The following is a 26,589-nucleotide window of genomic DNA, read 5'->3' as shown; positions in this document are numbered from 1 at the left end:
TTTTAACACATTTGTCAACTTAGCTAAGCTCTTTCAGGGCTGTAGGAAGTTAGTCATTCTCTGTGTGTCACATCCCCTCTATTCCTGGCACCAGTACAGTGTTGTGTATGTTGAAGATGAATGAACGAAACTAAGCATATTCATATTCACACTGCAAGCCGCAGCTTCCCAAGAGTGCTTGGAGGCTGTTCACTGGCACCACCACGGTCTCCCAGCCATGGCTCTTTGTAACTACTGGTTCTTCCTGTCTTTAAAGAATGTATCAGCCATGTGCTTTGTTCTCTGAGCCTCCTTCAGCCCCTCCCACTCCTTCCATCCCAATATTTATTATTAACCTACCACTTAGGTCCCCATCTTACAACTAACTGTGAGGTTCTTGCTGAAGAAAATCCTATAGAACTTAACTCAGCATTATGCTTTACTGCGCATTTGACCATTCACTTATTTATTCAGCGAATATTTCTTAAGTATTTACATATGCCAGGTGGTACAGGAAACTGAATCTACAGACAAGGGCATAATAGTTAGTCTCGGCCCTCATGGAGCTTATAGACTGCTGTGATATTCCAACTAGCCAACACGTAATTGAAGTGTAATGCACTAAGTGCTGTCCTTGGTGAGGTACAGTGAGATATGACAGCACAGAAGAGGAGCATCAAACCCAGACTCAGGTTAGAGAAGGCTTCCAGGAAGGAGTCTAGGGTGTGAGGGAAAAGTGGTAAGAGAGACTGAGAATAGTAAACAGGAGACTGGCAGGCCATGATATGAAATTCATATCCTAAAGCAATGGAGACTTGAGTAGTATCAAAGAATATCTGCAGTTATATGAAAAGGCTTTTAATGTACTCTGCTTTTTTTCCTTCTAACAATATATATCTGCTAGATATTTTTTCTCTGTACTTCAAAAGCCATAGTAACATCTAACAGAATTGAATGCAGAAGCAGATATGAGACTCCATCTAGCTTCTATTAAGTCAGACATTAAAGAGGTTGGCAGAAATAGAAAACAGTGATATTCTTCTCTTTATTTCTTTTGTTTTGGAAGGCACTAGCAAGTAAAGAGTTTGTGCCTTCTAGTAATGAATTTATAAATATTTTTTAAGATTAATAGAAAAGCAATGGGGAACCATTGAATGGTTTTTTTGTTTGTTTGTTTGTTTTATTTGTTTGTTTGTATTTTTCTGAAGCTAGAAACGGGGAGAGACAGTCAGACTCCCGCATGCGCCCAACCGGGATCCACCCGGCATGCCTACCAGGGGGCGATGCTCTGCCCCTCCGGGGCGTCGCTCTGTTGCGACCAGAGCCACTCTAGCGCCTGGAGCAGAGGCCAAGGAACCATCCCCAGCGCCCGGGCCATCTTTGCTCCAATGGAGCCTCGCTGCAGGAGGGGAAGAGAGAAACAGAGAGGGAGAGGGGGAGGGGTGGAGAAGCAGATGGGCGCTTCTCCTGTGTGCCCTGGCCAGGAATCGAACCCGGGACTTCTGCACGCCAGGCCGACGCTCCACCACTGAGCCAACCGGCCAGGGCCCCATTGAATGGTTTTTAAGTAGAGGAGTGATATGATAAGTTTTGTATCTTAAGAAAATCAACTCTGGCCTGACCTGTGGTGACACAGTGGATAAAACATCAGTCAACCTGGAATACTGAGATCTCTGGTTCAAAACGGACTTGCCTGGTTAAGGCACATATGGGAAGCAGCTACTATGAGTTGATGCTTCCTGCTTCTCTCCCAACCCCCCATCTAAAAATCAATTTAAAAAAAAGAAAGAAAGAAAATCACTCTAAAGCCACCCCCACCCCACCCCCGGTGGTTGTGAAAGTGAGGGTAGAGAGAAATGGATGGATTTCAAAGATACTAAGAGTTGTCATTAACAGAGCCTGGTGATCTGCCTTATGCAATGGATGGATGTTAATGCCATTCCCCAAGATTGGGTATACAGAGAGAGAGAGATAGGATTGAAGATAAGTTTTGTTTGGGATGTTCCATTTTAGATGTCTCTTCAACATCTAAGAAGTATCCAGGAGACAGTTGTTTCTGTGACTCTGAGGTACAGCACCTGGATCGGAGAGATGGGTTAGGCATCTCCGCCACATGCATGGTGTCTAAAGCCCTAGGAAGACATAAGCAGCTCAGGACAGATGTGGAAAGAGAGGAGGAATAATCCTAAGCAGAACCTTAAGGAACACCAGTATTTAAAGGACAAATAGGAGAAGGTAGCTCTGGGGGCACTGAGAGGGCATGACCAGAGGGCTTGAGAGTCCAATATCACTGTTACCACAGCAGTCCAGACAAGGGTTCAAGGAGCAAGTGGTCAGTAGGGTCATAGAGCTGAGCAGGCTCAATTGGATCAAGCAAAGGATGTTATTGGTAACCTGGAAGAAAGAGAAAAAAACTATTTGTTAGAACACCAGACCATGAGCTTCCAGAAGGCAGGGATGTTATCTTCATTCTCTTTCTAGTTTCATTGCTTAGGAACCACCAGGTAAACTCTACAATAGACACTAAATATTTCTTCCCATTTTACCTTAACTAGCACAACAGAAACAGTCTGTTTTTCCTGCCCCTGAACTCTGTGGTGGGTCATTCCCATTGTAAATTGCTCACATTAAAGATACTAGTATTTCCTTAGGGCAGGGGTAAGAAACCTATGGCTCGTGAGCCAGATGTGGCTCTTTTGATGGCTGCATCAAAATGGCTTGCAGACAAATCTTTAATAAAAAAAATAATAACGTTAAAAATATAAAACATTCTCATGTATTACAGTTCATTCATTTCCTACCACTCATGTTTATGGTTGCGGGTGGCTGGAGCCAATCACAGCTGTCCTCAGGGACACCAAATTTTTATTGGATAATGTGTAACGTACATGGGTCTTTGTATGGTACTCACAGAATTACATTTTAAAATATGTGGCGTTCATGGCTCTCTCAGCCAAAAAGGTTCCCGACCCCTGCCTTAGGGTCTGGGTAGAACTCCCAACTACTGTATCATGGTCACAGATAGGCTGAGATAATTGATCCCCGTAGCCCTTGGGGTAGCTGGGAGGAGCCTGAAGGTGCCGGCTAATCGCAGGTAGTTTTGGTTATCCTCTGTGTCACACAAATACATCTTTTTCTGTATGTGCTATAAGAATATTGAAAAGCCATGGTCTATAGCAGGGTTGGTAATTCTTTATATAAGTGCCATCTTGCTTCCTTTGTGCCTACTCTGTGCCAAGGGTAGGTATCACTAAACAGTAATATCACTCATTTGTAATGAACCCCTACCCTCCCCCAGAATCTCCTGAGCATTGTCTGCAGGCAACCACAGACAGGGTATGATGGAGGGGACACTACCTCCGTACACTTCAGAACCTAGCAGATTGATAAAGGCTTTCAAATAGCCAAAGACTGAAAATAAAGAGGAATTCTTTTCCATTGATTAACTTTTTAAAAACAAGGTGAGGCTGATTTTAGGAAAAAATTGTTAACTTTTCTAAACCATCACATCCATAATACCCACTCTGCAGTTGTTCTTCATTTCACTCTTTGAAAGATCACCTTTGTGGCTGGGGAATCAGCCCAGGTTGCCCTGAGCTTAGAGCATGCTGGTCACCTGGGGAGTGCATGCAAATTTTACTCCCATTACAGCCCTCCAGCATCCTGTGGTCAAGTTGGGGTGACAAGAAATAACACTGTAAGGCATAATGCAAATATTGTATTATGTCGGGAGCTGATCCACTAATGCTGGCTAACTAGGTCATAGCAGGAGAAGATCCACAACTGCTGGTTGACAAAGTCACAGCAAAAGATCGATGGCTACTGGTTGATAGAGTCACCGCAGTGAAGACCAACAGCTGCGGGTTGACAAAGTCACCGCAAAGGAAAGGCACAACGATACTTCCCCCTTTGACTTTTTGAATTAATCTGGCCTTATATCCCCCCTTTTCTGGGTGTGTGCTATTATTTGTAGCACAGGGATAATAGTACCGTGCTTTCCCTGTAGATTTGTAGTAATTTCTTTGGAAATGAGACAGAAGGTGTAAGTTGCACAGAAAAGCCTATAAGCCCCTTGAACTGGGCTCATAAACATAAGAGGCTGGCCATGATATCCCTCATAAAGGGTTAAGTTTGTAGGAGAATTTCTTCTTATTAATCATGTTAGAAAGAATAAAGTTAGAACTTAACTAGTGTATGAATATAGTAAATGTATAAAGTTTAACTAGACATTAGAATCTTAGGTAAGGTGTAGTGGAGTGGCCTGTTGCGTGGCCTTGGATGGGAGTGCAGCTGGCAAGTAAAGAATGTTTTGTTAAAAGACTTGTTTTGTCACTGAAGGCAGTTGCTGGGCTTTTCTCAGTAAAACATTCTCATGAGATTTTTGTATTTTCCAAGAATAAGGAGAGGAATGTGGTGGGATTCATAGCAGCAATAGCAATTAATGCCTTCTGATATTATGTTGCTACTAGCTATCTTGCAGGTGCACTCTATATATCTTTAAGTAAAAGTTACTCTTAATGCTATGTTAGTTTCTTAAATAGCAAGCCTTTTGTAGTCTTGTGAAGAAAGAACTAGGACACTACATGAACTCAAGGCTATTTGCCTGAGCAAGCGGTGGTCCTTTGCTAGTCCTTGATGATTTCATCTGCTATCTCTTTCTGTGCCCTTGACTCACAACAACAGTAAAATAGAGTTATTAATTAGTACTAATCTTTTAGAAGTTTGTACCGATATTGTTATTACTATTCAAGTTATTGTATAACTGTACTTTGAATAACTTACCGCCTGACTTGTAGCTTATAGATATGAATTAACTGTTATCTAAAAATATGTAACCATAGTGAAACTAAAACAATGATGTATTCAAAATACCATGTGATTGTAACTTAGTGTGTGTGCATAAAAAGTAAAGTTAGACCAGCCATTGGCGGAGATGCCTGGCAGTAAATGCTAACCACAGAATAAAGAATTCGGCTCTCTCACTCGATTTTTGCTGACGCCGTCTCCTCCTGTGGGACCCCTGGTTCCCCCCCCCAGGGCTGGACCCCGGCAGTATTAGATAATAATAGCCTGACCAGTGGTGGCGCAATGGATAGAGCATCGACATGATCCCATGGTCACTGACTTGGACCCAAAGGTCATTGGCTTGAAGCCCAGGTCACTGGCTTGAGCAAGGGGTCAAAAATAGCTCATCTTGAGCCACCCGTTAAGGCATGTATGAGAAGCAATGAACAACTGAAGTGATATAACTACGAGTTGATGCTTCTCATCTCTCCCTCTCTCAGAAAGATAATAAAACATATATAATAAGCTTTTAGACATTTTTTGAGCTTTTTTTAAAAAAAACTTTACATGTATTAATTTATTTCTTATATCCTTATGAAGTATAGTTATTACTACCATCTTACAGATGAGGAAACCAAAGCTCAGAGAAGTTTTTAAAAAACTAAGGCCTACCCTGGCCTGTGGTGGCACAGTATATAAAGAATCAACCTGGAACACTGAGGTCGCCAGTTTGAAACCCCGGGCTTGCCCAATCAAGGCACATATGAAAAGCAACAACTATGAGTTGATGCTTCCTGCTCTCACCCCCCACCCCCTGCCTGTTTCTCTCTCTCTTGAAAAATTAATAAAAATCTTTAAAAGAAGAAAAAAACCAACTAAGGCCTAAGATCAAAAAGTAAGTTGCAGAGCTGGGATTTGAACCCAGGTATTCTGGTTCTAGACTGCTCCCAGTCATTCTGTTTTCTCTACCATTTTGTTCTGTTGTTGTTACTGCTTAGCATTGCTTTGACCCTTGAAGGGAGGTATTGACCCATTTTCAGCCCCCTTTCTTAACAGTTTGACAGAAATGCCTGGTTCTCCTCTCCGTTGTTGAAAGCATCTTCATCCTTTAAAATTCAGCTCAGTGTCCATCCTCTGTGGTTTTACCCCTGTACTGTGGCTGCAGTTGATCGATGCCCACTCTGAACATTTCTAGCCCTTTAACTGATGCCTCACAGCTTCCCTCTTTTAGTAGACCATCCTACAATGTTCTGACTGCTCTATTTCTACATTCTTGCCTTCTCACCAGGAAATCATGGGCCCCATGTGAGAAAGACTATACTGTGCCCTTGCTCCTATCCTCCTGTGGGAGCTGCGAGCCTCCAGAAAGCCCCTGGAGAGCTTTCTGCCCCAGCTTCTCAGTATAGACACTGCCCGATCATCCCCTTCCCAGACCTGCCAGAACCTTTAGAGATGGAGTTGTAGCCTTCTGCTTGATAATGTGTTACAAATGTTTATTGCTCTCAGTTGGAAAATAAGCCATTTACTTTTGCAAGAAATTTTATTTCATTTGAAAATATCCTTTACCAACTAATAACAGATATTTCATAAAATGGCTGTTCAAAATGCAAGCTGTTTCTTTTTTCTTCTTTTAAATATGTGGTTATTGCTTTTGAAGAAGACAAAGTGAAGGAAACGTTTCCTGTTTGTAGAGGCTCACTTTTAACCCTAAAGAGCAGATTAGTGTCAAAACATCTTAGAACCTAGAGCTCCTATAACTTTCTGCTTTTTAAGCACTTTTTTACTATCACAGGAGTAGAGAGAAGTTGGCGTGTTTTTTTGTTTTGTTTTGCCAACTCTTTCACTCTTCACTTCCTTTGAAGTAATGTTACAGATTCAAAGGTTTATTCTTTCCCACTCTCCCTTAGCTGGTCCCCATGTCCAATGCCTGAACATGTTTGCATCTTACCACGTGTTTATGTGTCAGGATCTCTCTACTTAGACACTGTGGACATTTTGGTTGCAGCCGTTCTTTGTTTTGATGTCTATCCTGTGCATTATAGGATGCTTAGCAACATCTCTGGCCTCTACTGACTACATCCAGCGGCATCACCATCCTGTCCCCCACCCATTTACCCACAAGATACCAAAAATGCTAAATAGCCCCTGGGGGACAGATCTTTACTAGTACATATCTATTAAATAGTACACTGTTGTTCTAAACATTTTTAAATTTACATAAATGGTATTGTATGTGTAATATGTATATATATACACATATATAGTATATTCTTATACAACTTTTCTTTGTTCAACAGTGTATTTTTGTGATTTAGTCATGTATAATTAAATTCTGGCTATTCATATAATTTATTTTTAATTTTAAATTTTTATTTTGAAAATTAACTTTAACATGGTAACATTAATCAATAAGAGTACATAGGTTTCAAGTAAACATTTCTATAGCATTTGAACTGTTTATTATGTTGTATACCCATCACCAGAAGTCAAATCATTTTCCATCACCTTATATTTGTCCCTCTTTACACCCTTCGCTGTACCTTCTTGCCATCCCCCTCCCCCACTTTCCCTTCCCTCTGGTAACTACTTCACTTTTATCTATGTCCATGAGTCTCAGGGTTTTTTTGTTTGTTTGTTTTGGTATTTTTCTGAAGCTGGAAATGGGGAGAGACAGTCAGACAGACTCCTGCATGTGTCCGACCAGGATCCACCCGGCACGCCCACCAGGGGCAACGCTCTGTTGCGACCAGAGCCACTCTAGCGCCTGGGGCAGAGGCCAAGGAGCCATCCCCAGCGCCCCGGCCATCTTTGCTCCAATGGAGCCTTGGCTGCGGGAGGGGAAGAGAGAGACAGAGAGGAAGGGGGGGTGGAGAAGCAAATGGGCGCTTCTCCTATGTGCCCTGGCCAGGAATCGAACCCGGGTCCCCCGCACGCCAGGCCGACGCTCTACTGCTGAGCCAACCAGCCAGGGCCTTTTTAATTGATTTTAATTTATTATGTTTATATAGATTCTAGTGTTGCCCCGAATACATCCCCACTCCCGCGAATTCCCCTCAACATCTCCTTTGCCCCCCTCCCCCTTCCCTTCAGGTTTATCCCATCCTATCATCCACCTTCCATCTGTCCTCTTTTCCTCTGGTCCCTTTGATCTCTTCTCTGTCTCAATTCCATTCCTCAGTTCACATTGTTCATTGGATTCCTCAAATGAGTGAGGTCATATGATATTTTTCTTTTTCTGCCTGGCTTATTTCACTTAACATAAGTTTCCAGGTCCATCCATTTTGTCACAAAAGGTAAGATTTCCTTCTTTTTCATGGCCCCATAGTATTCCATTGTATATATGTACCACAGCTTTTTAATTCACTTCTCCACTGACGGACACTTGGGCTGTTTCCAGATCTTCGCTATTGTGAACAATGCTGCCATAAACATGGAGGTGCATTTCTCCTTTTGAAACAGTGCTATGGTGTTCTTGGGATATATTCCTAAAAGTGGGATAGCTAGATCAAAAGGCAGTTTGATTTTTAATTTTTTGAGGCATCTCCATACTGTTTTCCACAGTGGCTGCACCAGTCTGCATTCCCACCAGCAGTGCAAAAGGGTTCCCTTTTCTCCACATCCTCACCAGCACTTATTCTGTGTTGTTTTGTTGATGAGCACCACTCTGACTGGTGTGAGGTGATATCTCATTGTGGTTTTAATTTGCATTTCTCTAATGATTAGTGATGTTGAGCATTTTTTCATATACCTATTGGCCATCTGTATGTCCTCTTTGGAGAAGTATCTATTCATTTCTTTTGCCCATTTTTTTTTTCTCTTCCTGAAGTTGGAATCGGGGAGGCAGTCAGACAGACTCCCGCATGTGTCCAACCTGGATTCACCTGGCATGCCCACCAGGGGGCAATGCTCTGCCCATCTGGGGTGTTGCTCTGTTGCAACCAGAGCCATTCTAGCGCCTGAGGCAGAGGCCACGGAGCCATCCTCAGCACCTGGGCCAACTTTGCTCCAATGGAGCCTTGGCTGCGGGAGAGGAAGAGAGAGACAGAGAGGAAGGAGAGGGGGCGGGGTGGAGAAGCAGATGGGTGCTTCTCCTGTGTGCTCTGGCCAGGAATCAAACCCGGGACTTCTGCACGCCAGGCTGACGCTCTACCACTGAGCCAACCGGCCAGGGCCTCTTTTGCCCATTTTTTGATTGAATTATATGTCTTCCTGGTGTTGAGTTTTACAAGTTCTTCATAAATTTTGGTTATTAACCCCTTATCAAACATATTGTCAAATATGTTCTCCCATTGTGTAGTTTGTCTTTTTATTCTGTTCTTATTGTCTTTGTGCAAAAGCTTTTTAGTTTGATATAGTCCCATTTGTTAATCCTGTCTTTTATTTCACTTCCCCGTGGAGATAAATCAGCAAATATATTGCTGAGAGAGATGTCGGAGAACTTACTGCCTGTGTTTTTCTCTAAGATGTTTATGGTTTCACGGCTTACATTTAAGTCTTTTATCCATTCTGAGTTTCTTTTTGTGACTGGTGTAAGTTGGTGGTCTAGTTTCATTTTTTTGCAGGTAGCTGTCCAATTTTCCCAACACCATTTGTTGAAGAGGCTGTCTTTACTCCATTGTATGCTCTTACCTCCTTTGTCAAATATCAGTTGTCCATAAAGGTGTGGGTTTATTTCTGGGTTCTCTGTTCTGTTCCATTGATATATATTCCTGTCCTTATGCCAGTACCAAGCTGTTTTGAGTACAATGGCTTGTAGTATAACTTGATATCAAGAAGTGTGATACCTCCCACTTTATTCTTCCTTTTCAAGATTGCTGAAGCTATTCATGTTCTCTTTTGGTTCCATATAAATTTTTGGAATATGTGTTCTAATATCTTTAAAGTATGTCATTGGTATTTTAATTGGTATTGCATTGAATTTATAAATTGCTTTGGGTAATATAGACATTTTGATGATGTTTATTTTTCCTAACCATGAGCACAGTATATGCTTCCACTTGTTTGTATCTTCCTTGATTTCTTTATCAATGTTTTATAATTTTCCAAGTACAAGTCTTTAATCTCCTTGGTTAAATTTACTCCTAGGCACTTAATGTTTTTTGGTTGCAATAGCGAAGGGGATTGTTTCCTTAATTTCTCTTTCTGACAGTTCATTGTTGGTGTATAAAAATGCCTCTGATTTCTGAGTATTAATTTTATATCCTGCCACCTTGCTGAATTCATTTATCAGATCCAGTAGTTTTTTTTGACTGAGACTTTAGGGTTTTCTATGTACAATATCATATCATCTGCAAATAATGATAGCTTTACTTCTTTTTTTTTCCAATTTGGATGCCTTTTATTTCTTCTTCTTGTCTAATTGCTGTGGCTAGGACTTTCAGAACTATGTTAAATAAGAGTGATGAAAGGGGGCACCCCTGCCTTGTTCCTGATATTAAAGGGATTGCTTTTAATTTTTTCCCATTGAGTATAATGTTGGCTATGGGTTTGTCATAGATGGCCTTTATCATGTTGAGGTATGATCCCTGTATTCTCACTTTGCTGAGAGTTTTGATCATGAATGGGTGCTAGATTTTATCAAATGCTTTTTCTCCATCTATTGAAATTATCATGTGGTTTTTCTGCTTTCTTTGTTTATTTGATGAATCACACTGATTGATTTGCAAATATTGTACCAGCCTTGCATCCCCAGAATAAATCCCAATTGAGCATAGTGTATGGTTTTTTTTATATACTGCTGGATCCGGTTTGTTAATATTTTGTTGAGGATTTTAGCATCTAAATTCATCAGGGATATTGGCCCATAATTTTATTTCTTTGTGTTGTCTTTGCCTGGTTTTGGAATCAGAATTATGCTCGCCTCATAAAAGGAGCTTGGAAGTCTTCCTCTTGAATTTTTTGAAATAGCTTGAGAAGGATAGGAGTTAGTTCTTCTTTGAATATTTGGTAGAATTCACTTGTGAAGCCATCAGGCCCAGGAGTTTTGTTTGTTGGGAGTTTTTTGATAACTGTTTTGATCTCATTTGTTGTAATCGGTCTGATTCTTCCCAATTGATTTTTAAAAGATGATATGTTTCAAAGAATTTGTCCGTTTCGTCAAGGTTGTCTAATTTTTTGGCATACAGTTCTTTAGTTATTTTCTTACAATCCTTTGTATTTCTGTTATGTTAGTTGTTATTTCTCCATTCTCATTTCTAATTTTATTTATTTGAGTCCTCTCTCTTTTTTTCTTGGTGAGTCTCGTTAAAGGTTCATCGATCTTGTTTACCTTTTCAAAGAACCAGCTCCTGGTTTCATTGATCCTCTGTATTGTTTCTTTAGTCTCTATGTCTTTTATTTTCACTCTGACTTTATTATTTCCTTTCTTCTACTACCTCTGGGCTTTACTTGCTATGCTTTTTCTAGTTCTTTTTGACACAGGATTAAGTTGTTTATTTGAGCTATTTCTAGCTTCTTAAGATATGCCTGTAATGCTATGAACTTCCCTCTCAGTACTGCTTTTGCTGTGTCTCATAAAATTTGAGTTGTATGTTCATTATCATTTGTTTCTAGGAATTTTATTTCTTCTTTGATCTCATTGTTAACCCATTTGTTATTTAATAACATGCTACTTAGTTTCCAAATGTTTGAGGATTTTTCAGTTTTTCTGTTGTGGTTGATTTCTAGTTTCATGCCATTGTGATCAGAGAAAATACTTGATATGATTTCAATCTTCTTAAATTTATTGAGACCGCTTTTGTGCCCTAACATGTGGTCTCTCCTAGAGAATGTACCATCAGCACTTGAAAAGAATGTGTATTCTGCTGCTTTAGGGTGAAAGGTTTGAAGATATCTATTAAATCCAGCTGATCTAATGTGTCTTTTAAGTCTACTGTTTCTTTGTTAATTTTCTTTCTTGAGGATCTATCTAGTGATGTTAGTGGGGTATTGAAATCCCTACTATTATAGTATTGCTGTTGATCTCGCCCTTTATATTCATCAAAGTCAGCTTTATATATTTACGTGCTCCTATATTAGGTGCGTAGATATTTAAAATGGTTATATCTTCCTGTTGGATTGCTCTCTTTATCATTATGTAGTGACCTTCTTTATCTCTTACTATAGCCTTTGTTTTAAAGTCCATTTTGTCTGATATAAGTACTGCTACCCGAGTTTTTTTTTTTATTTCCATTTGCATAAAATATTTTTTTCTATCCTTTTATCTTCAATCTGTGTGCCTCTTTTGTTTTAAGGTGTGTCTCTTGTAGACAGTATATGTATGGGTCCTATTTTCTTATACATGCAGCTACCCTATGTCTTTTGATTGGATTATTTAATCCATTTACATTTAAGGTTGTTATTGATATATAGTTTATTGCCATTTTATTCTTTAAAGCTGTATTCTTCTTTTGGTATATTCTTTTCCCCCTTTGATCTGTTTACAACAGTCCCCTTAACATTTCTTGCAGCATTGGTTTGGTTGTAATGAATTCCTTGAGTTTTTTGTGTTTTTTTTTGTCTGGGAAGTTTTTTATTTCTCCTTCAATTTTAAACAATAGCCTTGCTGGATAAAGCAGTCTTGGTTGTAGGCTCTTGTTCTGCATTACTTTGAATATTTCTTGCCATTCTCTTCTGGCCTCAAGTGTTTCTGTTGAGAAGTCAGACGTAATCTTATGGGGGCTCCTTTGTAGGTGATAGCCTTTTTTCTCTAGCAGGTGTTAATATTTTAATTATGATGTGTCTTGGTATAGATTTCTTTGGGTTTCTCTTTAATGGAATTCGCTGTGTGTCTTGACTTGTGTGACTTTTTCCTGCATCAATTTAGGGAAGTTTTCGGCTATGATCTGATTGAACAAAGTCTCTATCCTTTGTTCTTGCTCTTCTTCTTCAGAAACTCCTATGATGCGGATGTTATTTGTCTTCATGTTGTCACAGAGCTCTCTTAGAGTTTCCTCTGACTTTTTTAGTCTCTTTTCTTTTTGCTGCTCTGCTTCCATGCCTTCATTTATTTTGTCCTCTAACTCGCTGATTCAATCCTCAGCTTTATCCATCCTGCTTTTAATTCCTTCCATTGTGGTCTTCATTTCTGATATTATATTTGTCATTTCTGACTGATTCTTTTTTATTATTTCAATGTCCTTTTTTTATACTTGCTATCTCTTTAGGTGTTTATGTCCATCTATTGTTGTTCTAAGATCTTTGAGCATCCTAACAATCATTATTTTAAACTCTGCATCCGGTAATTTGGTTATATCTGATTCATTCAAGTCTTTCTGGGGCTTTCTCTTGATTCATTTGGGTTGCATTTCTCTGCCTTCCCATTTTCTCTGTGTATAAGAAGGGTGTGGCCACTGGAGACCAATGGGTGTGGCCTCTGTGTTCTCTACATGTGGTCTGTCTGCAGACCCGCCAACCCCACTGCCATTGCCTTGGGCATTTGAGTATGGTTGTTGCCATTGCCGGCTGCGGCAGTCACTGTGGTTTCCACCTCTCCTCCATGGGAGGGGCTGTGTTCACGTGCCCTGGCTACAAGCCCAGTTCACCTTTGGCCTCTACCTGACCCCCATGGGTGGGGCTGCGCGCTGCACCTGGGGCCACAAACCTTGGTGCTGCAGGCAGGGCTGCGCACCTGTGCTCAGCCGCGGGTCTCCACCTGTTGCCAGGCTGTTGCCCGGCCTCTTTGGGCGTGGCTGCATGCCCACACTCAGCCGTGGATCTCTACAGTTTTTAGGCTTTCACCTTTCCCCTGTGGACAGGATTGCATGCAAGACTGCTCTTGCTCATGGGGCCCTGCAGCCTGTCCTGACTGCTTTTGTGTGTCCCCTCCAACCTCTTGGGCAAGACTGAGCTCAGGCTGGGCGGCTTCCACCTCCACCAACAGAACTGTGCTTCCTCATCCGGCCACCTCCCACCCTCCAGCAAGCTCTCAGCAGTGTGGGTGGGGGCGCTGCAGCTCAGAATTAAGCACTCAATACTGTATTTCTGAAGGCTTCCTCCTTCTAAGCGACTCTGCTCTGAGTGCTGTGGGAGAGCTTGTTTGGCTGGTGTCCTGCTTCCCTTTGCTGGTATTGCTAGTTCCAGGGGAAATACTCACTTTAGATTTGGGGGGGTGACTCAGCCCAGGGGTTAGGGTGGCTGTCCTTCAAAGTGTTTCTCCCTGTGCCTCCTAGATTACACTCTCTTCCTGCTACTCCGGTCTTCTCATCTCTTTTCATCCCCCAGAGCCCTGGGTGAGTGGTTGTGAAAGAGGTTTTCTGCACAGTCCCTTTAAGAAGAATCCTGGGTCTGAGAAATCTGTCTTACAAACAGTATCCTGACTTATTTTGCAGCTAAGTACTGTCCATACGCTCCTTTTAGGGTCTGGGGCTGAAGGCTGGGGCTTTGTTCCTGGGGCCCAGGACCCTCCCCTCTCCGCTAAACTCTCTTCCCGCCACGCGAGTCTCTCCAGGCTGCTGTTCACTCCCGGGAGCTGAGCAACCCTCTCTGCGTCTCTGCTTTTCCTACCAGTCTCAGTGTGGCTTCTTCAGTGTTCCTTGGTTAAAGAGTCCTCTTAGTTTAGTCCAGAGTTGGTTTTTCCAGATGATGGTTCTTAAAATTAAGTTGTAATCACTTTGGTTCTGGGAGGTGGAAGTTGGTATGTCCACCTACTCCATCGCCATCTTGTCGCCTTGGGGATCAAGCTTGCAAAGAGTATAGGCTTCACCTTGGCAGTTCTGGCTCTCAGCTGGTCAGTGGTGCCAGATGTGAGAGAGACTGCCTTATGATCACTATTAGATGGGAACATAAACTCCTCTCACAGCAGTTCTACCACATCCTTCAGTTCCTTTAAGATGCCATGTTCTTCAGGCCTTCAAACACGCTGTTTCCTTTGCTTGGAACTGTCTTCTCTTCCTCACTTCCACAGGTTTACGTAGAGACACCAAGTCCAGATGAATTTTGAAGGGTTTTATTAAAAGGAGGAGATTTATTAATATGCCAGCCACATATGACTGACACGAGGCATATATAACCCAAATCATGCAGCCGAGTCTCAGTTTTATATCACACCTATGTGTGAAATTATACAGTTCTTAGCTTTTTCTGATTTACTTATTTCACTCAATATAATGTTCTCAAAGTCCATCCATGTTGTCATAAATGTCACTATGTCATCATTTCTTTTGACTAATATCTCATTGGATATATGTACCACATCTTCTTTATCCAGTCCTCTATCAAGGGACACTTTGGTTGTCTCTGTGTCTTGGCCACTGTGAATAATGCTGTGATGAACATGGGAGTGCATGTATCTTGACATACTAGTGTTTTCAAGTTTTGGGGGTAGATAGCCAGTAGAGGGATTGTTGGGTCATATGGTAGTTCTATTCTTAATTTTTTGAGAAACCACCATACTTTCTTCCATAATAGTTGTTCTACTTTACATTTCCACCAGCAGTGAATGAGGGTTCCTTTTTCTCCACAGCCTCTCCAACACTTGTTATTTATTACCTGTCTTGTTGATAATAGCCAACCTATTGATATAACAGGTGTGAGGTGATATCTCACTATACTTTTGACTTGCATTTCTCAAATAGCTAGTGAAGATGAGCATCTTTTCACATATCTGTTGGCCATTTGTATGTCTTCTTGGGAGAAGTGTCTGTTCAGATCCTCTCCCCATTTTTTAATTGGATTGTTTACTTGTTTGTTACTGAGGTTTATGAGTTCTTTATGTATGGTATTTTGGCTATTAACCCCTTATTGGAGCTATTGTTTGCAAATATCATCTTCCATTTAGTTGGCTGCCTTTTTATTTTATTGTCAGTTTCTTCTGCTGTGCAGAAGCTTTTCAGTTTAATATAGTCCCATTCATTTATTTTTGCCTTTACTTTTCTTGCCTTTGGGATCAAGTTCATAAATTGTTTTCTGTAGCCAATGTTCATGAGTTTAGTACTGATGTTTTCTTCTATGTAATTTGTAGTTACAGGTCTTATATTTAGGTCTTTGACCCATTTTGAATTAACTTTTGTGCAGGAGGACAAACTGTAGTCATTTTATTCTTTTGCATGTGGCTTTCCAATTTTCCCAGTACAATTTGTTACAAAGAGGCTTTCTTTTCACCATTGTGTGTTTTTGGCTCCTTTGGAAGATGATTTGTCCATATATATGTGGTTTTATTTCTGGGATCTCGATTCTGTTCCGTTGGTCTGTATGTCTGTTTTTCTGTCAATACCATCCTGTTTTAATAATCGTAGCTCTGTAGTATAATTTGAAGTCAAATAGTGTGATACCTCCAGCTTGATTCTTTTTCCTCAGGATTGCTTTTGCTATTTGGGTTTTATTGTGGTTCCATACAAATCTGGTAATTTTTTCTTCTATTTCTTTAAAAGAGAAATTGACATTGAGATTTTGATGGCGATTGCATTAAATTTGTATATTGCTTTGGGTAATATGGCCATTTTAACTATGTTGATTCTTCTAATCCATGAACATGGGATAGTTTTTTATTTCATTGTGTCTTTTTCAATTTCTTTCAACAATGCTTAGTAGTTTTCAGTATATAGGCCCTTCATATCCTGTGTTAAGTTTATTCCTAGGTATCTTATTTTTTGTTGCAATTATAAAAGGAATTGTAATTTTGAGTTTATTTTCTGATGTTTTATCATTGGCATATAGGAAAGCAGTGGACATTTTTATATTGATTTTGTATCCTGCAACTTGACTGTATTGGTTTATTGTTTCTAACAGTTTTTTGGTGGAGTCTTTCGGGTTTTGTATATACAAGATCATGTCATCTGCAAAAAGTGATCCTTCTTTCCCTATATGTGTGCCTTTTATTTTTGTTCTATTGCCTGATCACTCTAAAACTCCCAGAACTATGTTGAATAAGAGTGGAGAGAGCAGGCAGCCTTGTCTTTTTCCTGATTTTAAAGGAAAGGCGTCACTTTTTCACCATTTAGTATAATATTAGCTGATGGATTGTCATATATGGCCTTTGTTATATTGAGGTACTTCTATTCTGATTTTATTGAGTATTTTAAATATAAAGGGATGCTGTATCTTATGCCTTTTCTGTATCTATTGATAGGATCATATGGTTTTCTTTGTTTTGTTAATGTGGTGTATTATGTTGTTTGATTTCTATATGTTGAACCATGCTTGTGCACATGGAATGAATCCCACTTGATCGTGATGTATTGTTTTTTAATGTGTTATATTCGATTTGCTAGTATTTTGTCTAGGATTTTTGCATTTGTATTCATTAGGGATATTGGTCTGTAGTTTTCTTTTTTGTGTTGTCCTTGCCAGATTTTGGTATCAGGGTTATGTTGGCCTCATAAAATGTGTTAGGGAATATTGCTTCCTCTTCTATTTTTTGGAAGACTTCGAGAAGGATAGGTACCAAATCTTCTCTGAATGTTTGGTAGAATTCACTAGTGCAACCGTCTGGTCCTGCACTTTTGTTTTTGGGAAGGTTTCTTGTTTGTTTTTTGTGTGTGACAGAGACAGAGAGAGGGACACATAGGGACATACAGACAGGAAAGGAGAGAGATGAGAAGCATCAATTCTTCTTGCGGCAGACCAAGTGACCCCTTCCTCAAGCCAGTGACCTTGGGCTCTAGCTGTTGAGTTGTGCTCAAACTGGATGAGTTGGCACTCAAGCCAGTGACCTTAGGGTGTCGAACATAGGCCCTCTGCATTCCAGTCTGATGCTCTATCCACTGCACAACCACTGATCAGACTGTTTTAGGGGAATTTCTTGATAGTTTTTTGTATTTCCTGCCTGCTTATAGGTCTATTTAGGTTTTCCACTTCTTTGTGACTCAGCCTAGGACAATTGTATAGTTCTAGAAATTTATTAATCTCCTCTAGGTTGTTGAATTTGGTGGCATATAATCTTTCATCATACTCTACTATGATTCTTTTTATATCTGTGATGTCTGTAGTAATTTCTCCTCTTTCACTTTGGCTGTTGTTTATATGAGTCCTTCCTTTAGTCAGTCTAGCCAATGGTTTGTCAATTTTACTTATCTTTTCAAAGAACCAGCTCTTTGTTGTATTAATATTTTTCTGTAGTTTTTTTTCTCTTTTTCATTTAGTTTTGCTCTAATTTTTACTAATTCCTTTCTTCTGCTGACTTTGGGTTGCCTTTGTTCTTCTTATTTTAGTTCCTTAAGGTCTGATGTTAGGTTGTCTGTTTGGGTTCTCTCTTGTTTCTTGATATAGCCTGTAAGGATATAAACTTCCCTCTTATTACTGCTTTCACTGCATCCCAATAATTTTGATATGTTGTGTTGTCATTTTAATTTGTCTGTATATATCTTTTGATCTCTGCTTTTATTTTTTCTTTGACCTAGTCATTTTAATAAGTATGTTGTTTAATCCCCACATCTTTGTGGGTTCTTTACTTTTTACAGTTGAATTATAATTTCAAAGCCTTATGTTCAGAAAATATGCTTGTTATAATTTCAGTCTTCCTGAATTTGTTATGTTAGTTTTGTGGCCCAACATATGGTCTATCCTTAAGGTTATTCCATGCACACTGGAGAAGAATGTATAATCTTTATGTTTTAGAATGAAATGTCCTATAAATGTCTATTACAGGGGTCCCCAAACTACGGCCCGCGGGCCACATGCGGCCCCCTGAGGCCATTTATTCGGCCCCCGCCGCACTTCCGGAAGGGGCACCTCTTTCATTGGTGGTCAGTGAGAGGAGCATAGTTCCCATTGAAATACTGGTCAGTTGGTTGATTTAAATTTACTTGTTCTTTATTTTAAATATTGTATTTATTCCCGTTTTGTTTTTTTTACTTTAAAATAAGATCTGTGCAATGTGCATAGGGATTTGTTCATAGTTTTTTTTTATAGTCTGAGGGACAGTGAACTGGCCCCCTGTGTAAAAAGTTTGGGGACCCCTGGTCTATTATGTCCATTTGGTCCAGAGTGGTGTTTAAAGCCTATATTTCTTTATTTTTTTTTCTGTTTGCATGATCTATCGAAAGCCGTCAGTGATGTGTTGAAATCTCCAAGTATGATTGTGTTATTTCTGCTTCTATTTTTAGATCAATTAGTAGATGTTTTACATATTTTTGTGCTCCCTGAATAGGTGTATATATATTAAGGAGTGTTATGTCTTCTTGATACAGTATCTCCTTTATCATTATGAAATGTCCATTTTTGTCTCTGGTTACCTTTGTGGAAGTCAGCATTGTCAAATATGAGTATGACTACACCTGCTTTTCTTTGAGTATTATTTGCTTGTAGAATCATTTTCCAACCTTTCACTTTGAATCTACTTTTGTCCTTGCAGCTTAGATGTGTCTCTTGAAGGCAGCATATGATTGGGATTAGCTTTTTGATCCAATATGCTACTCTGTGTCTCTTTATTGGTGAGTTCAATCCATTTACTTTTAGGGTAATAATTGACACTTGAGGATTTCCTATTGCCATTTTGTTTTGTTTTCTGATAGCTCTGTGTCTTGTTTGGTTCTTCTCTTTTTTGTTTCTGTCAGTTGTTTTTGGGTGGTTCCATACTTCTTTCTCATTTCTTTTTTTAAGCAGTGTGTTTCAGTGGTGGCTTTTTCTTGGGTGGTTACCATTAGGTTATTAAGAGCAAAATATTCATATGTACAGTGGTACCTTGAGATATGAATTTAATTTGTTCTGTAACCAAGCTCGTCAGTCAACTCATATATCAAACTGCCGATACTGCACTCATGCACCAACTAGCGGCAGCTTCCTGAATCACGACTTGTAACTCAGAATTTGCTCGGATCCCGAACAAAAATACAGACCGAGTCGCAGCTCGTATCTTTAAAAAAAAAAAAAAAAAATTTATGTTGGTCTGTTCATATCTCAAGGTACCACTGTATTAGAGTCCTTTGTCTTATGAGTGCTTCTGCAGATCTTTACCTCTCACCTTTTATGTTATTGTTGTCACAGATTATCCTTGTTTTTATTGTGACCTTGTTGGGGCTCTTACTTGTATTGTAGTTTTGATTTGTTTTGTTCTTTGTATCTAGTCAAATAACCCCCTTGAGTATTTCCTGCAGTAGGGTTTTCTGGTGATAAATTCCGTCAGCTTCTGTATGTCAGTAAAAGTTTTATTTCTCCTTCATATTTGAAGGATAACTTTGATGGATATAGTATTTTTGGCTAATAATTTTTCTCTTTCACTTTGAATGTTTGGGTTTACTCTCTTCTGGCTTGTACAGTTTCTGCTGAGAAGTCTGATGGTAACCTAATGGGCTTTCCATTATATGTTATGTTCTTCTTTTCCCCAACTGCCTTGAGGATACTTTGTCATTAATTTTTGACAGTTTTATTAAATGTACCTTGGAATAGGTCTGTTTCGGTTGTGGTAACTTGGTGTTCTTTTTGCTTCTTGGATTCGAGGCTCTAACTCTTTTCATAGGCTTGGGAAATTCTCATTAATTTGTTTGAATAGGCTCTCCATTCCTTTTTCCCTCTCTTCTTCTTCTTCTATACCCATTATTCTTATATTGCTCTTTCTAATCGAGTCAGACAATTTTTATAGAGCTCTCTTAGGTTTGTTTTTTTTTTAATTATAAGTCTCTCTGCTGTTCTCTATATCTTCTCTAGTAGCCTGGTTTTGATGTCACTGATTCTTTCCTCTATCTGGCTTGTTTTATTGGCTGAACTTGCTATCTCAGTCCTCAATTCATGTATTGAATTCTTCATCTCTGTTTTCAAAGTTTTCATCTCCTTGGTGAGGTATTCGTTTCGTTCATTAATTTGCTTTCTGAGCTCATTAGATTGCCTATTGGTGTCTTCCTGAATCTCACTGAGTATTTTCAGAACTTTAATTTTGATTTCTCTGTCATTTACTGCTAAGATTTCTGTGTGATTGAGATTTTTTTTTCTGGAGATTTTTCATTTTCTTTCTGAACTACATCTCTGTCTTGTGTGGCCATGGTGTTCAATTTTTTCTTCCTTGATGGCATTTGAGAGTGGTTTTGTTAAGAACCCTAACCAAAAGAAACAATTAAAAAAATGAAAAATTTAAATAAAAATTAAAATAAAGAAAAAAAATGTTTTAAAAATTATGACAAGAAAAACCACAGAAAAATAAGTTGAAAGCAAACAAAAAGTCAACAAAACACTCACATAAAAATAATAATTAAAAATGTAAACGTTAAAGAAAGTGAAATTCAAAAGAGAAAAATGAATAAGAATAAAAAAGGAAAAATGGGGGGGCGGAAAAATAAATTTTGGGAGGTTTCTTCCAGTAGTTGTCACTGTATTACAACTTTTAGCTCTGTGAAGTTCCTGGGCTGTCCTTCACTGAGATGTTGCTGTGGCAATCATGTAGGTGGGGCTGCAGTTGCGTTGGTAGGTGGAGTGTGTTGTGATTGCTTTACGGCTTTGGCTTTACAGTTTCTGCTTTACGGCTCTAGCAATGGTGATCTCAGACTTCTGGGCACTCCTTCCCACATCTCAAGAGACCTGGGGCCTGACCAGGCAGTGGCGCAGTGGATAGAGAGTCAGACTGGGATATGGAGGACCCACTTTCAAGATCCCAAGCTCACCAGCTTGAGCGTGGGCTCATCTGGCCAGAGCAAAAAGCTCACCAGCTTGGACCCAAGGTTGCTGGCTCCAGCAAGGGGTTACTCAGTCTGCTGAAGGCCCATAGTCAAGGCACATATAAGCAATCAGTGAACAACTAAGGTGTCGCAACGAAAAACTGATAATTGATGCTTCTCATCTCTCTCCATTCTTGTCTGTCTGTCCCTATCTATTGCTCTCTCTGACTCTCTCTCTGTCCCTGTAAAAAACAAACAAACAAAAAGACCTGGGGATCAGACACGGAGCACCTCTGTTCTTCAGGGGAGAGCTTGGCTCTTGAGAGCTAGCTGTGGAGTTTGTCTCTACCACAAGGTGAGAGAGGTGGGAAGCTAGGAGGCTGGGAGGCTGCACTTTAGCTTTCTCTTTCTTTGCCAAGTGCAGGCTGCTGGCAGACCACGAGAACACTGGCTGTGACCCTGTGCTCCGGCTGCTTTGGTTTATCTTTCCCTCTGCCCCTCTGTCTTACCACTCCTCCCAGCAGAAGGAGACCCAGTTACTCCCAAATTCCCCTCTCTGTACCCCTGAGACAAAATCCAGAGAGCTCAAGCTTCCCTCCTCTCTGTAGTCCAGCAGTGAAAAAAAAAAGCCCAGTCACTCCAGGTTTGTCTCCTCTCCTCTCCAAACCCCACCATAAATGTATTTTATCTTCCACCTTTCTTTTCACCCAGACTCACCTTTAGTCCGTTCAGTGCACTGATCTTTCAGGTGCATGTCTGCAAGCCCAGTTGGGGTTCTTTCACTGCATTATAGTTGTTCAATTTATTGAATTTTCAAGGGGAGAGATCAGGAGTATCTCTCATACTGCCATTACTCTGACCAAATCTTCTAATCTTTTATATAATAGAGACACTTTGTTTTTTTACTACTTAGGGATAATTTAATATTTTACATTTTTTAAATATAATCAGTGCTTCACAGGACATTCTCATAAATGTCCCAGTAGGCACTCGTAGCTACCTGGAGATGAAATTTCTGGGTCAAAGAACACTCTGTTTTCACTAGATTTTGACATATTGCTGCCCAAAATTTTGTGCCAATTTATTGTCTCATTAACAATATGTAGAGTTTCAATTTCCTTCATCCCTATACTTGGTATTATTAGACTTTTTTTTTTGCCCATCCTGTAGTATGAAATAACTTATTGCTGTTTTAATTTGTACCTCCTACTTATTCAGGAGGTTGAACACCTTTTCTTATATTTGTGGGCTCGGGTTTCCTCTTCTAATATATATGAAACTGTCTATTCATATATATTGTCCATTTTTCTCTTGAATTGTTAATTTCTTTCTGATTGATTTGTGAATATTCTTTATATATTCTGGATATTATTCTTTGTCAGCTATACATTGCAAACACTTTTCTTAATCTGTACTTTGTCTTCCAACTTTGTTTAGTCAAATAAAATTCTTATAATAATTTTTAGCCATCCTTTTTGTGATTTTTTAAAATAATTTTGTTATAGAAATTCTTTCCTGTCCTAGTGATATAAAGAATATTCTCTTGGCCCTGGCTGATTGGCTCAGCGGTAGAGCGTCGGCCTGATGTGTGGGGGACCCGGGTTCGATTCCCGGCCAGGGCACATAGGAGAGGCGCCCATTTGCCTCTCCACCCCCCCTCCTTCCTCTCTGTCTCTCTCTTCCCCTCCCGCAGCCAAGGCTCCATTGGAGCAAAGATGGCCCGGGCGCTGGGGATGGCTCCTTGGCCTCTGCCCCAGGCGCTAGAGTGGCTCTGGTCGTGGCAGAGCGACGCCCCAGAGGGGCAGAGCATCGCCTCCTGATGGGCAGAGCTTCGCCCCTGGTGGGCGTGCCGGGTGGATCCCGGTCGGGCGCATGCGAGAGTCTGTCTGACTGTCTCTCCCCGTTTCCAGCTTAAAAACCTTAAAAAAAAAAAAAAAAAAAAAAAAAGAATATTCTCTTATTTCTTCTAAAATTTTTAACAATCCAGCTTTCCATATTTAAATCTTTAATCTATGGAGTGTTTGGGTTTTTTTTTTTTTTTTTTTTTTTTTTTTTGCATTTTTCTGAAGCTGGAAACAGGGAGAGACAGTCAGACTCCCGCATGCGCCCGACCAGGATTCACCCGGCACGCCCACCAGGGGCGACGCTCTGCCCACCAGGGGGCGATGCTCTGCCCATCCTGGGCGTCACCATGTTGCGACCAGAGCCACGCTAGCGCCTGGGGCAGAGGCCACAGAGCCATCCCCAGCGCCCGGGCCATCTTTGCTCCAATGGAGCCTTGGCTGCGGGAGGGGAAGAGAGAGACAGAGAGGAAAGTGCGGCGGAGGGGTGGAGAAGCAAATGGGCGCTTCTCCTGTGTGCCCTGGCCGGGAATCGAACCCGGGTCCTCCGCACGCTAGGCCGATGCTCTACCGCTGAGCCAACCGGCCAGGGCGGGGTTATTTTTTAATAAATTTTTATATGTGGCACAAAGTAAAGGTATAATATTATCTTTTTTGATATCTATAGCCGTTGTTCCAGTACTGTTCACTAAATGGTCTGTCCTTTTCCTGATGACTTATAATTCCTCTTCTATCATGTGCTGGGTTTACTTTTGATTTCTTAACTCTCTCTCTCTCTCTCTCTCTCCTGTTTCTTTGTGGTATGCTGATCATGTGCTAATACCGTTCTACTTTAATTACTACAGTTTAACAGTGAATCCTAATAACTAGTAGAGAAAAATCCTCCCTTACTATACACCTTCCAAATATTTGTCCAGTTTTGACCATTAATTTCATGTTGTTTAATCCACCAAAACACACACACACACACTTTTGAATTTTGCTTATATAGCACTTAGGAAAAGTATGACAGAAAACACAAAATAACACTCCCTTTTTTTTTTTTCTTTTTGAGAGAGAGAGAGGAAAGGGGAGAGAGGGTGAGAAGCATCAACTCGTAGTTGCTTTCACTTTAATTGTGTATTGATTACTTCCAAGGGAGGAGAGAGGGTGAGAAGTATCACCTTTTATTTGCTTTCACTTTAGTTGTGCATCAGTTGAGCTTCTTGTATGTGCCTTGACCTGGGCTGTGTCAGTGACCCCTTGCTGAAGCCAGCCACCTTGGGCTTTTCATGCCAGCGACCTCCTAGGCTCAAGCTGGTGAGCTTTGGAATCGTGTGGACAATTCCCCCTGCTCAAGCGAGTGACCTCACACTAACAAGCCCATGCTCAGAGCCAGCAACGTCGGGGCTTCAAACTGGCAACCTCAGTGTTCCAGGTCAACACTATCCACTGTATCACCATGAGTCAGGCAAAATAACAAATCTTAGGCCCTGGCTGGTTGGCTCAGTGGTAGAGCATCAGCCTGGCATGCAGAAGTCCCGGGTTCGATTCCCGGCCAGGGCACACAGGAGAAGTGCCCACCTGCTTCTCCACCCCTCCCCCTCTCCTTCCTCTCTGTCTCTCTCTTCCCTTCCCGCAGCCGAGGCTCCATTGGAGCAAAGATGGCCCCGGGCGCTGGGGATGGCTCTGTGGCCTCTGCCTCAGGCGCTGGAGTGGCTCTGGTCACAACAGAGTGACGCCCTGGAGGGGCAGAGCATCGCCCCCTGGTGGGCAAAGCATTGCCCCCTGATGAGCGTGCCGGGTAGATCCTGGTCAGGCGCATGCGGGAGTCTGACTGTCTCTCCCTGTTTCCAGCTTCAGAAAAATACAAAAATACAAAAATACAAAAAATAAATAAATCTTAGACAAGGTATTGACAGTTCCGAGCTGGTGGGGCAATGGCATGAAATTGCTGGGCCTCAGACTCCTTTTCTCTGGCTGCTACTTTGTCCTCAGCCTGAAGCTTCCACCCCACTGCCCAGCCTGGCTGCCTGAGCTCCAGGAAGGAGAAGGAAGGGACAAGGAAGGTTGTACCCCTGCCTTTAAGGTTCTCCTGGAGTCCCACATGCCCTTTCTGCTTCTACAGCCTTGCAGAAGTGAGTCCACGTAGTAGGAAGCTGAGAAATGCAGTAATCTTGAGTCACACCAAAAGTCCTATTTTTAAAGAAAGGGGAATATGGATATTGAGAGTCATCCAGCAGTCTGCTCTAGACTAGAGTTGGTAGTGTGTGGGTGGATCACAGTATCAGGTCTTCCCAGGTAGGAATGTACGGTGTTGCCACTCATTTAGGTCTTCTGATATCCTTCAACCAAGTTTACTATTTTCTTCACTGAGCTTTTTTTAAATTTAATTTCTAAGTACCTAATAATTTTTATATCTGTTTGTAAATAGTAATTTTTTGTAATTTTCTGAATGATCACAGTAGAGGAATGTTATTGATACTTTATCTCATACTCTCTTATGAGCTCCCAATTTCTAGGTGGACAGTTATCCTGTGTGAATAATGAGAGTTTTGTTTCTCCCTTTCCTTCCTTCTGCATGTTCTTTTATGTTTAGTTAGTTTGGTTCTTATTATGCTGTGTCTTATGTTGAATGCAAGAGGTGGTAAGAGTCATTCTTGTCTCTTCATGAGTGGATACTAAGTTTTACCAAATTGTTTTCATATCTATTGATTGAGCATTTGGGTTTTTTTCTTTAACCTGTAAATATGTGAATTACATTACTATTTTTTCTAAGATTCCTGAGATAAGTTCTAATATTGTACAGTATACCAGATAAGGTGATTATTAACTTTTAGATACTTTTCTAAATTCCGTTATGATATTTTCTACTTTTTATTTCCAATTGTATGGGTTTTTATGTTGTGTAATTTTGATAGTGATATCTAATTTAATTGCATTGTGGTCAGACAATAGAGTCGGATATTTATATTTTGGTATTTGTGGACATTTCATATAGAACTTAGTGCACAGTCACTTTTTATAAATATTTTATCTATAATGGAAAAGAATGTATATTCTCTAGGTATTGAATGTAGGCTATATACTTCCATTTAGACAAACTTATTTATGATCCGTATTACAAGTTTTGTCTGCTTGATCTATCAAGATATGCTAAAAATTAAAGATATGTCGGGATATTTCTGATTTTTTTATAATTCTAATTTTTGCTTTGTGTATTTTGATACTATGTATTCTAGATAAATAATATCAATGTATTCTACTGACTTTATCTCTAATAATGCCTTTTTTGCGCTGAGGTGCATTTATTTGACATGAATATAATGACATGAGCTTGCTTTGGTTAGTACTTTTCTGATATTTCTTTACATCAACTAGTCTATGTTTTTATATTTTAGGTTTGTCTATTATTGGGGGTGGGGAGGGAGGATAGGAGGGGTTTTAAAATTGAGTATCTCAGTCTTGATTTGGTGAGTTTGTCTATGTATATGTGATCACTT

The 26,589-nt window shown here is 40.3% G+C and overlaps 1 protein-coding gene and 1 non-coding gene across 3 annotated transcripts in view; both read left to right on the top strand.

Annotated features, from left to right (window-relative positions):
- Nucleotides 1–26,589, top strand: part of UBAC2 (UBA domain containing 2) — a 241,561-nt gene that overhangs the window by 196,309 nt on the left and 18,663 nt on the right. The window lies entirely within an intron of this gene.
- TRNAI-GAU (transfer RNA isoleucine (anticodon GAU)) lies at nt 22,813–22,888 on the top strand. The gene has a single exon. It is a non-coding gene; the product is annotated as a tRNA-Ile (tRNA).

Source organism: Saccopteryx bilineata, chromosome 6 (genome assembly GCF_036850765.1).
Source record: "Saccopteryx bilineata isolate mSacBil1 chromosome 6, mSacBil1_pri_phased_curated, whole genome shotgun sequence".
NCBI lineage: Eukaryota > Metazoa > Chordata > Mammalia > Chiroptera > Emballonuridae > Saccopteryx > Saccopteryx bilineata.
This window is presented reverse-complemented; position numbering and strand designations above follow the sequence as displayed.